The following is a 13,459-nucleotide window of genomic DNA, read 5'->3' on the forward strand; positions in this document are numbered from 1 at the left end:
CTCACAGTGTACTGGTGAATATAGCCCTAAAAAAAAGCTGATACTATGTATCTTCAAATCATTAGGAGAGTCACACTGTAGTATTTTCTTTAGGTTTCTTTTTTAGTATTCACCTATAATTTTTTTTTAAGAGCTTAAAAGTTTAAAAAAATCTTAGACAAAAACTGTAAAAGAAGTATAATATGTCAAGATATGCAAATATGTTCTTAGAGCACCAAACAATATTAATTCTTACCTGCAGTGACACCACTATGGAAAAAAATGTCTTTAGAAATCAGTTTAATCTAATCTAAGACCACAAACATTAGAATGCATTACAGTACTCATAAATGAATTCCTCATCATTACCGGTAAACATTAAGATAGTTTACATGCCTGAATCGTGTGTTTCCGTGCCTTACGTTTGGATTTCTTTTAAGTTTAAACTTACCATGGAATTTGTGGGCTTGTAATTCTCTCAAAAATAAGCATTACAACATCCCTGTTATGGTTTTGCCCTGAATTAAGAGATATTGTTAAAACAGAGTTAAGGTTGAGAGTACATGTTTGTCTCAGAATTATTCATTTAGATTTATAATAAAAAAGAGGGCTTATCCTGGACTCGACGTGTCTCCATGATCATTTTAGAAAGATACAGTGCACAAGCCTTCCCAAATTAAAAAAAGCAGCAGCCAACAAAAACTATCAAGTCAGTCAACACCGTGATACTATTCTGCTATGTCCACCAAGTGGCCAATGGACTTTGACTTCATGTACAAGCAGGAATCTAACCCAGCAGAGCTCACCCCAGCATTCCAGCACAAGAGGCCTCAGAACAAGAGCTGCTTTGACAGTGAAAAAAATATCAGGTGGCAGTCATCTAGAAGTTTGCAGTCCCACACTGCAAACAGTCAGTTCAAGGTTGGAAAATCCATGATGGAGACAGTTTTCATATGAAGGTGCAAGAATATTAAGCATCTCCTGCTGCACAGGACTGAGACTCAGGACACTGTCCAAGAAATAGAGGGATTTCAAGCAAGGGGTTTCCTGAACTGAGGTGGGGTGATTGATGAGATGTGTATCCTGATTCTGACCTTGGCACTAAGAACGTGAAGAGAAAGGGTTACTCTTCATTGCTTATACAATCACAGCTGGATCACCAGGGACATTTTTCTGACATTGGCTGGTCAGGGAAGAGCATATTTAGACATACAAGATTTTTGCAAAAGATGAGGCAGGGACATTCTTCCCTTACTGGCATATTCACATTGATGGCTTGAAATGCCAGTAATGATTCCAGTGGACCCGGCCCATCCTTTGTTTCCCTGGCTCACTAAACCTTACACTGGACACCCAAACAGCAGCAGGATGATTGCTGAATGTGCAAAGGATACTGACAATGCCTCATAACTAAGCTGGATCTCAGCCAGGCAAATATTTTTGTGTATTACACATTTGTGAAAGCAAAGGAGGAAACATTCCCAGAAGGATGGAGGAGTGAAATGGAAAGGCTATTTTGAAGAGCCAGACATAAGGGCAGTTACAAGAGCCTACAAAGGAGCTAGGCGGCTCAGGAAGGCCTTAAAAGAGTGTGCCATGGTATTGCAGTAGGCCATAGTATAGCAGTGTGCTGCTTTTGCGTACTTTGTACATTTGGCTTCGGTGGCGATATTTATAAATGCCTGCTGTGAATCTGGTGAGAGGGGAGTAGTGTTTTGGTGTATGTCATTTCTGTTTGGAGACACCAATAAAAATACTGTTTATTTTTAAAAAGAGATTAAGTGCAAAAACAAACAGTAAACTCAAATAAAACCTTTATTACATGTATTAAAGCAAAGTGGTAATCAGAAGTCAATAGATAGATAGTCACAGTTTTTATTTTCCACGGGCATTCAGTAAAAGGGATAAAATTATGTCAGAGCCTTTTGGGGGGGGGCATGGGATGTGTGTATGGCCCTGTGTGTACAGAGTTGTAGATGGAGTGCACATGCTGATAGGGAGGAGGATTTGGGCATTTTGCTCCAGATTACTGTGCAACAGCTGTGTTTGGTACTTGAACAGAATCATAACATTTCTTGGAATATTTCTTGGTGCACCTCTCGGTCCTTCTGCTTTTCTTCAAGCATGCAGTCCTTCCAATCCTGACACTTTTGCTCGGTCTCGATAATGCGATCTGTCCAATGCCTATTCTCCCCATCAGCAACATATGAGGACTGGTTAGGGTCAGGATCAGAGTATCTCCTAGAAAATTTCTCTTTTGTCCTCTGGAACAATCTCAATGACATCATCTATGTACAGTTCAACAAATTTTTCACAAGAGAAGAAGAGCTGTCGCCACTGCCTAGTTCTGCAAGCTAAATAAAAGTAAGCCCCCTGAGCAATGAACACTTCCTCGACAGAGCATGATGATTTGTTTTGTTGGACTGGGGGAAATCAGACTTAAAACCAAATCACTGTCCTCTGCAATGTTTACATTACATGTGTACTGTACAAATGTATGCTTAAAAAGCAGGTATTCCAATTGGACAGTCACTGATTGCTTTTTATGCTCAGGTATCAGTGTTGGTATCTTTCTGTTCATTTGCAATGATTTGATATATGGTGTTTTAATAATAAAATTTCAGTCACCTTGGTGTCAAAACATGTTGGCTACTAAGTTATTAATTAAAAAAAACCAACTGGCTATTGTAAAAGCCAATTCCTTTGCTCTCTGACTGTGTGCTAATGGCTGTCATTTTGAAAGGGTAGAAGAGGGCCTAAGAGGTTTTGGGCACCATGAAAGGGGATGGGGGAGGTAAGAGAAGAGCCATGCATTTAAAAAAAAAAAGAAACAATACACCTAAGCTCTTTTTCCCTTCCTACACAGGATCATCTGGGATTGTCAGGGTCTGGTCCAAGCTGGTCATTCTCTGAAGGATCTGCATGCTCTTTCCTATTCCCCCTCTTGATGTGCCCTGCAGGGGTTTCCTCCTCTGGATCTTGAAGTGTGTGTCCACTGTCACTTTTGGGGTGATGGTGGTGTCTCTGCCACATGTGGAATACAGCTCAATGTAGAACTGGCAGATCTGTGGAGAGGTCTATGCCACCTAGACAATGGAACTCATTTTAGAAGTGGCAGATCTATGGGTGGACACAATTTTTTGTGGCTCTCCCTTGCCTTGTAGTACACCTGGTGAAGGTCCTTCACCCGGCATTGCTTCTTTCCCTGTGTAGCCCAGGGCTTGCTTCCCCTCTTCAATGTCTGCATGCAAATCCTTATTCCTCTGGTTGCCCTGTAGCTGGACTTGTATGGTCCCATCTCCCTGCATGTAAAGAAGATTCAGGACCTTCTTTTCCTGAACCAGGCAGGAGAATGAGATTTAAGTGATGCTCTATCTTTGCACTAAGCCATGCTCTCTGTTCAAAAAAGGTGAGCTACTGGGTGTGCTTGCAAACGTAAGAGACCAGGAAAAAAGGTATTTCCAAAACACACTGGGAATTTTAAAGCGGTCAGGTTTCTGGTCATTGGGACTCAAGGGCAGCGAGTTCAAAATTGTTACTGGTGTGGTCCCTGTCGCAGACAGAGGGCACTGTGGGACTATTGCTGGAGAACTGCTAACTGACACAGGCAATGCAGTATCCACACTGGCATTCTGTCAGTAGAACTAGGTCTGCTGAGGACTTGTCATTTGCAGAAGTGGTTTTATTTGGTCAACAGAAAGGCTGGGTTTTGTCAATTTACATCAAATTTGGGTGTGGATACATGCAAACCTGTAGCAAAAAAGGCAGCTTCTGTTGAGAAAAACTTAGTCAGTTTTTGTCCTGATCTTTTTGTGGTTTAGGATAATCCAAGGCACTCTTAATGCAGAATAAAAATGGCCACATGTAGAGTAGATATTGCACTTTAATTTCACACTAATTTCTCTAAATGTCCCATGTAGACAAACCCTTAATAACAATTCCTAAATATACATAAAATACTTCTGAATATTAGGATGCTTTTTCACTTGATAAATAATGATCAACTTTCTATAAAGGTATTTCTATCTTAAAAGGAAAATAAGTCATTAGCAGCTACTTTCAAAAATACAGATTAATCAGGAACTCTTTTTGAGTTTCTTTGCTACATTTGGTTATAAGCTATTGAGTATGATAATATTTCAAAATTCTCAACACCAACTTCTTTCATCAATAAAGATGCAGCACTGACTGGATCCAGATAGATTCCAAGGCCAGAAGGGACCACTGTGATCATCTAGGTCTTCCCTTCTGTGTAACAAAGGCCTTTGAACTTCCCCAAAATAATTCCTAGAGCATATCTTTCAGAAAAACATCCAGTCTTGATTTTAAACTTGACAGTGAGAGAATCCACCACAACCCTTGGTAAACTGTTCCATTGGTTAATTGTTCTCACCGTGAAAAGCGTATGCCTTATTTCCAGTCTGGATTTGTCTAGCTTCAACTTCCAGCCATTGGGTCATGTAATACCTTTCCCTGCTAGACTGAAGAGCCCATTATCAAATGTGTGTTAGACTTACAGACTGTAATCAAGTCACCCCTTAACCTTCTCTTTGAAATAGACTCAAGGAGCTCAATCTATCACTATAAGGCATGTTTTCTAATCCTTTAATCATTCTTGTGGCCCTTCTCGGAGCCTTCTCCAATTTATCAACAACCTTCTTGAATTGTTGACAACAGAACTGGACACAGTATTCCAGCAGCAGTAACATCCTCTGTGCCAAATATAGAGGTAAAATAGCCTCTCTACTTCTACACGAAAATTCCCTGTTTATGCATTCCAGGATGGCACTAGATCTTTTGGCCACAGCATTTCACCAGGCACTTATGTGCAGCTGATTATCGACTACCACTATGACTTTTTTAGAGTCACTGCTTCCCAGGATAGAGTTCCCCATGATGGAAGTATGGCCTACGTTCTTTATTCCTAGATGTATACCTTTACTTTTAGCCATATTAAAATGCATATTAGTTGTTTGTTCCCAGTTTACCAAGCAATCCAGATCGCTCTGAATCATTATCGCTCCTCTCTTCATTATTTACAACTCCCCACAATTTTGGGGTCATCTGCAAATTTTATCAGTAATAATTTTATATTTTCTTCCAGATCATTGACAAATATCATAGGGCCAAGAACCAATCCACGTGGGATGCTACTAGAAACAAAACCACTTGATAATGATTTCCCATTTACAATTATATTTGGAGACCCATCAGTTAGCCAATTTTTAAGTGCGATGTTAATTTTATATTGTTTTGGTTTTTTTTATATCAAAATGTCACGCAGTACCAAATCAAGCACCTTACAGAAGTCAAATTATATTACATCAAACACTGTTATCTTTAATCAACCAAACTTATAATCTCATAAAAAAAGCTATCAAGTTAGTCTGACAGGATCTATTTGCCTTAAACTCTTGCTGATTTGCATTAATTACCCTCCTTTAATTCTTTATTAATCGTTTCTTATATGGGCTGCTCCATTATCTTGCCCTGGATAATGTCAGGCTGACAGGTCCATAATTACATGGGTCATCCCATTTACCCTTTTTAAGAACTGGCACATTAGCGGTCTTCCAATCTTCTGAAACTTTCCCAATGCTCTAAGATTTATTGAAAAAAAATGAACCTTAACAGTCCAGTGAGCTCCTCAGCCAGCTCTTTTAAAACTCTTGGATCCAAGTTATCTGGACATCCTGATTTAAAAAAAAAGTCTAACTTTAGCAGCTTTTGTTTAACATCCGTCAGAGTTACTCATGGAATGGAAAGAGTATATCATCACCATATGATGAGACTATATCATCTGTTTTTCCCCCAAAAATACATAAAAATATTTGAGTGCTTTGTTTTTTCTACATTATTATTGATAATTCTATCATTTCCAAGTAGGAATTCTACACTAGTAATCCATCTAGAATCCTAGAACTATACCCTGTTTTAGTGGAAAGGACCGTAACCTATGTGAGAAGTGGAAAATGTGGACAAACCAAAACAAAGTATTTGTTGAAGTTCTCATGATCATTCCAATCCAGCAGAAAAGGAAAGATAATACAGTTGCAGTAGGAAATCTTAGCTAAAGAAGAACTTGATAGAGTACTGTTCTGATGTTTAAGAGAACTATCCTTTGACATTGCATGAAAAGCTTTTCAAGTCTATGGCAAGAACTCCTCTCCTTAATGGTATATTTAGAACAGGATTTAGACAATAAAGCGTGTATGTGCAGCTGGAATTAACACCTAGAGTTAAGGTTACCTAATACTTCCATTACAAGACCTTATTTTGAATTTAAGCTTTCATCCAGGCATTTCCCATATCAGTCCTCTGCTCCACATTAACTTTTTTAAACAACAACAACAAAAATTATTTATGCAAAAATATTCAAGAGTTTTTCAGGATGAGGTAAGAGAAAAATATGTTGTATCCATGTTTTATAATTCTTATGACTGTTTTGTTGAGAAGCTCTAGCACCTCCATGCTTTGAAGCAGAGGCTTAACATTTGGCAATTGGACAAGACATCACATTAGTGTCAAGGATTGCCTTTTGTTATCCTCATCAAAATCCACCCAAATATGGCCAAGTTAAAAGCCACAGAAAAGTCAGTTCTCACATGTTCAATATAGGGTTCTTAGTTTGACGGATAAATTCTCCAAAGATTCTGACTGTACTGGGCATGCTCCAGCACAAGACTCCAGAGGCTATGCAAGACTTCCTCTGCAGTTGCTTCTCCTGATTGCCAGGGACTGCTGACAGAGGCATAGTCAAGCTTCAGGGGTATGTACTGGGGCAGAGGCAGAAGGGGTACAGAGGATGGAGAGGGAAAGAAGGGTCTATAGCAGAGGTGAGGAACCTTTTTTCTAGCGGGGTCACTGACCCACAGGAAAAAAAAAAATTCAGTCACGGGCCACACACAACCCCACAAGGCGGCACAGAGCTTCCCCTAGGCTCCACGGTGGGGCCAGAAATGAGGGGTACAGGGTGCAGGAGGGGGCTCTGGGCTGAGGCCCAGGGGTTTGTAGTGGGCTCATGGTTGGGGCATGGGGTTGGGGTGGGGGGCTCTGGGAGGGAGTTGAGGTGCACGAGGGGGCTCATGGCTGGGGCAGGAGGTTCAGGGTGGGAGTGCGGGGTCTGGGAGCGGGTTGGGGTGAAGGAGGCGGTAAGGGGTGCTGGCTCTGGCCAACCGCCGCTTATCTCAGGTGGCTCCCAGTCAGCGGCGCAGTAGGGTTAAGGCAGACTCCCCCCTGCCCTGGCCCTGTGCCACTCCCGGAAGCTGCCACAATGTGGCCAGGCAGCTCTGCACAGTGTGTGCTGCCCATGCCCGGAGGCACTGCCCCCGCAGCTCCCATTGGCCACGGTTCCCGGCCAATGGGAGCTGTGGGGGCCGCGCCTGTGGGCATATGTAGGTGCATGCGGACTCGGAGCTTTCTTGATCACCCCTTCGCCTAGGGGCCGCAAGGGCACCTGACCAACTGGCCTGGCACCCTGGCTTCCCTCCGCAGTGAGGCGAGCCAGTGCTCACGTCTCCAGGCCCATGGGGGGGGTGTGCCAAGGCTCAGGGCTTTCGGCCCACGGCGTGCAGACTTGCCGCAGGCCAGATGAAATTAAGCAGGGGGTTGGATCTGGCCCGTGGGCCAGAAGTTCTCCACTACTCTTCTATAGCCACTAGAGAACAGTGTTTTCCAGAGCCTGGAATAGACCCACGATCCTTGAGTCTCAACATTCCTGTGCTGTCTAGCAAATAATTGTGAAACTCACTGGCAAAGTGTGCATTTCATTCCCCTGCAGGGGCAGGTTCACAGAGGATAAACAGCCTTTTACTGCCACCAGTTATGCTATTAGCTCAAGTGTCAGAGATGTGTGCTGTGGATCTAAAGGTTTCTATTTTGCTGATGACTCATGTGGAGGGGCAGAGGCCATATAGTTGCACATGATGCATTATGTCCTAAGTTTAAAAACAAAACAAAACAAAAAAAACCCAAAACAACACACCACCCAAAACATTACATTCAAAACCACCATATTAAAAGAAAATTAGGGTTGCAAAGTCAAGCACTCAGATGTTATGAAATGCCAGAATTAAGACTGCTTCTGCAATGCATTATGATAATCTTTAATTACAGTATCATATACTATTTTTTCTCCACAGGATCCCTGCCTCACTCAGTACACAAGATGGGCAGTACTCAGGGAATGACTCCAGCTTATGTAGTAAATAAGACTTGTCTATGGGACCCCTGCCTCATTTGCTGCACAAAATGAAAGATGCACTGTGAGACAGGGGACTGCAGGAAGACAAAGGATGGCCTCATGGTTATGACAACTGAATGACACTGCGAATAATTAGATTTTATCCCTGTCTCTACCACAAAGTTCTTATAGTATGCTGAGCAAGCCATTTAATTAGTGGGCCTCTGAAAAGTTTTTGTTCGTGTGTTCCTTATTTTATTAGTGCCCAACTTGAGAAACCTGGGGTTAGATTTACCAAAGGGCACTCACAATTGCAACTGAAGTCAAAGGTAAATGTACACTGAACATATCAAGTGCTATAAAAATGCTAAGGACTCTGAAAAATACCAGGCCCTAGGTGTCTCAGGTTGGGCACTAATAAAATAAGGAACACACGAACAAAAACTTTTCAGAGGCCCACTAATTAAATGGCTTGCTCAGCATGCTATAAGAACTTTGGGTTGGACACCCAAAATTGACACTTTTGACCTTCGTCTCCTTGTGCCTCAGTTCCCCATCCACACTTCAAAGGATACGTTATGAAGATAAGTTTATGGTGCTGAGTGCTTCATGATCAGTACCACAGAAAAACCCACGAGGAAATCAATAATTCTGTATTGAGTGCAGGGTTTGGCTGCTGTGCAGTAAATATGGCATGGAAGACATACACCAAATAATGAGAACAAAGAGAAATACTGAATAGGTAACCACTCAGCAAGCACTGTCCACACTGTGCAATGAATGAGGAAACTGTCCTATTTAAAAAAAATAGTACATGGTCATGTAATTTAAGATTGTATCATAATATGTATGTACATTGTATGAGCAACCTTAATTCTGGCATTTTCCAACTTGAGTGCTTGACTTTGCATCCTTAATATTTTTAACATAGGTTTTACATGGGATGTAATAGAGAAATATGCTCTTAATTTTCCTGTAAAAGTGCTGGATGTGAACATGAGTTTTATGTCTGACAGAAGAAAATTTGGTACACTCAGTATGTTGCAAACCCTTTAGTTTGAAGGCATCCAAGTTCTACAATGACAGTCTTAATGCCTTAGCTTTGACAGACCATGCAGATGACAATACTTCTCTTTGCAGCATTAATATAATATTAACTTTACAAAATGGCCCTCCATTCCTTCAGAAGATAGGAAAGAGGTAGCACAGATATCCAAAACCTGAGTTACTATAAACAACAGTCAGGACTCTGCCAATAAATTCTCAAGCAGGTCAAACTAACAGTTTTCTAAAACTCATATTTCCTTCTAATTAGCAGGATGGATTTCACATCTTCAACAGTTATTTGAATCAATTAAAGGTAAATAAAAAATGTAATGAGACAAGAAACAAATGGGCCTTTCACAGTTATCCTGCAATAAACATTTAAGCAGCCTAATCTACTATTACATAAGAAGCATGCATTTTGATAAGAGTTTCCTTGAGAATGCAAATGCTAGTACACATTTTACTTTTGCAGCAACCACAATACAATGATTGGAAATTTCCAGAGGCAGGTATAAATACTGAAGGTTTTTTGCTGTAGGATGGCTACCTGGCTGCTATTGTGTGGCCAGGAAGGTTGAAGTGTTCTCCTACAGGTTTTTGTATATTGCCATTCCTAATATCTGACTTGTGTCCATTTATCCTTTTACGTAGGGACTGTCCAGTTTGGCCAATGTACATAGCAGAGGGGCATTGCTGGCACATGACGACGTACATAACATTGGTGGACATGCAGGTGAATGAACCAGTGATATTGTAGCTGATCTGGTTAGGTCCTGTGATGGTGTTGCTGGTGTAAATATATGGACAGAGTTGGAATCGAGATTTGTTGCATGGATTGGTTCCTGAGTTAAAGGACCAGTGGTACCGCTATGGGCACCCGCATGGCCCCACAATATGCCAACATTTTTATGGCTGACCTGGAACAACGCTTCCTCAGCTCTTGTTCACTCACGCCCCTTCTCTACCTACGCTACATTGATGACATCTTCATCATCTGGACCCATGGGAAGGAGACTCTGGAAAAATTCCACCACGATTTCAACAGCTTCCACCCTACCATCAATCTCAGCCTGGACCAATCTACATGGGAGGTCCACTTGCTGGACACCACAGTACAAATAAGTGATGGTCCCGTTAACACCACCCTATACCGAAAACCCACCGACCGCCATGCCTACCTTCATGCCTCTAGCTTCCATCCCGGACACACCACACCATCCATCTTCTACAGCCAAGCACTGAGGTACAACCGCATTTGCTCCAACCCCTCAGACAGAGACCAACACCTACAAGATCTTCACCAAGCATTCTCAAAACTACAATACCCACACGAGGATATAAGGAAACAGATCAACAGAGCCAGACGTGTACTCAGAAGCCTCCTGCTGCAAGACAAGCCCAAGAAAGAAACCAACAGAACTCCACTGGCCATCACCTACAGTCCTAAGCTTAAACCTCTCCAATGCATCATCAGTGATCTACAACCCATCCTGAACAACAATCCCTCGCTTTCACAGACCTTGGGAGGCAGGCCAGTCCTTACCTACAGACAACCCGCCAACCTTAAGCATATTCTCACAGCAGCCACACACCGCACCATAGCAACTCTAACTCAGGAACCAATCCATGCAACAAACCTCAATGACAACTCTGTCCACGGGAGCTAACCAGATCAGCTACAACATCATCTGTTCATTCACCTGCATGTCCACCAATGTTATATACGTCTTCATGTGCCAGCAATGCCCCTCTGCTATGTACGTCGGCCAAACTAGACAGTCCCTATGTAAAAGGATAAATGGACACAAGTTAGATATTAGGAATGGCAATATACAAAAACCTGTAGGAGAACACTTCAACCTTCCTGGTCACACAATAGCAGATGTAAAGGTAGCCATCCTACAGCAAAAAAATTTCAGGACCACTCTTCAAAGAGAAACTGCTGAGCTTCAGTTCATTTGCAAATTTGACAGCATCAGCTCAGGATTAAACAAAGACTGTGAATGGCTAGCCAACTACAAAAGCAGTTTCTCTTCCCTTGGTGTTCACAACTCAACTGCTAGAAGAGGGCCTCATCCTCCCTGATTGAACTAACCTCGTTATCTCCAGACTGATTCTGGCCTGCATATTTATACCTGCCTCTGGAAATTTCCATGACATGCATCTGATGAAGTGGGTATTCACCCACGAAAGCTTATGCTCCAATACATTTGTTAGTCTATAAGGTGCCACAGGACTCTTTGTTGCTTTTTACAGATCCAGACTAACACGGCTACCCCTCTGATACTTAATACAATGATTGTGTTTTATAAGGAACACCTGTTGTCCAAGCAACGAGAGATCAGACTAACTCACACTTCCAGTTCTGTCATTAATATTTAAGGGGTTTTTTTTGTTTTTTTTTTAAAGTCAACCAATGGGCTTTAAATAAGTGCCATACAATCTATTTCTACTCTATATGTTACTGAAGACAGTAGTTATTTTTCATGGCACTTGAAGATATATGCAAAATTCAGAGACCATAACAGGAAATACTGCCTGTAAAAAAAAAAAAAACCTTTCTAAGGACACCTATGCAGGGAGATCCCTGGGGAAGCAGCACAAATATGAGAAGGAATTTGAGGAAATTGATTTGAAGCAATTTTGTTGACTTAATTCTGCAGCTGCCTATCTTCAAAGTCAGGAAGATGACACTACTGTTTTACAATCAGAATGCTATCTTCTGAATTATAAGGGCTAGAAACGTAAGCTTTACTTTTTAAATTCAATTAGTAAATTGTTAGCATATATTGCCTTACTCATCAGGGTCAGGTTCTCACTTTCCAGGATGATGAGATCATCGTTTGAAAAATCTATTCAACAACCATTGAGGTATAAGCACCATCAGAACAATCAAGTGACCCTGATCTGAAACCTTCAGATCTTTCATGACATTGACAAGCACAGCCCACTCCAAATGAAGGCCAGAGTGGATCCTATTATAATGTTTGCTCATGGTCATCAGGAACCAAGTAGTTATAGGTTTCTCAATCAACTTTCCCAAAAGTTGCATTGCTACGTAAAAGTTATCTTGCTACATAGGATCATTGTATCTTTGCCTATTTTGTATAATTTGAACTGACTGCAATACCACTATTCTGCATCAGACAGGAGGACATATCAGAAAATATTGTTCACTGAATGCAGCTGATTATTCCCAGCACAAACTACACTTAGGGCTGATCTACACTTAGAGGTTTTGTATTGGTATAGCTAGGTCAGTTAGGGGTGTGATATTTTATTGATATAGTTAAAACTGGTTTAACCTCACTACTGATGCAATTATACTGGTGTAGAAGTGCTTATACTGCTTATTCTCCTTCCTGTACAGGAATAAGCTATATCAGTATAACTGTGTCAATGCTACAAGGTCTGTAAACTTTTGTTTTTACACAAGACTTTATTGCATTTGAACAAGTAAGGACTTACAAACACAATTTCACAAAGTTTATTTTTTGGCTGATAAAAAAAAGTCTCTTTAAAACTGGTACTTAAGACTAAAAAACCCAAACAAAAAACTCCCCTCTCTCCCACACTTTGATCCCAGAGCTTTAATTTATGTGCTCTAGAATTCTAACTTTTGACCAATGCATTCACTTTCTCATATATTACTGGGATTCACATTAAAAAATAAAAAACCATTAGTCCTCATAGGAGAATCCAAGTTTGTCATCTGAACGGTCCTTCTCTTTCCCCACCTCCAGTCTCCTGCTGTAAGTACTGATTCTCCACAACTGCACTTTCTATCCCAGCATTCAAGTTCTGCATCATATATCCCCTTCAATTTGTACCACTTCTGATGCAGCAGACTACAGTATCACCCAACTCAGCACCTGTCATTCATTTAGAGGGACATTATTTGATTATCAGGACTCCATTCTCCACCCTCTTCCATCATAATAATGCCCTGAAGTCTACAGGACTAGCATAGCAGTAAAGAAGAACGAACCCCTGAAGATAATATTACTTAGCAGTATAAAGTACCTTTCAACCAAATATTTCAAAGCGTTTTCTCATCTTTAAGTAGTTTTATTTTAAATCTTGCTCAAGTGATGAGTAATGTTGAGATTGTTTCAGTTAAGATACTTACCACCTCTCCCCGACATCAGTTGTCACAGCTTGGAAAACCATGTCTCCCTCCACGGTCGTACCAACTCCCCTTCTCACCTAGCTCCATAAAACCCCAAACAAAAGGCAAACAATCTGCCTTAT

The 13,459-nt window shown here is 41.1% G+C and overlaps 1 protein-coding gene across 3 annotated transcripts in view; it reads right to left on the minus strand.

Moving 5' to 3' along the window:
- Window positions 1–13,459, minus strand: part of LOC123348533 (translocating chain-associated membrane protein 1-like) — a 57,981-nt gene that overhangs the window by 43,269 nt on the left and 1,253 nt on the right. The gene's annotated exons all lie outside the window — the stretch shown is intronic.

Source organism: Mauremys mutica, chromosome 13 (genome assembly GCF_020497125.1).
Source record: "Mauremys mutica isolate MM-2020 ecotype Southern chromosome 13, ASM2049712v1, whole genome shotgun sequence".
Classification (NCBI taxonomy): Eukaryota; Metazoa; Chordata; order Testudines; family Geoemydidae; genus Mauremys; species Mauremys mutica.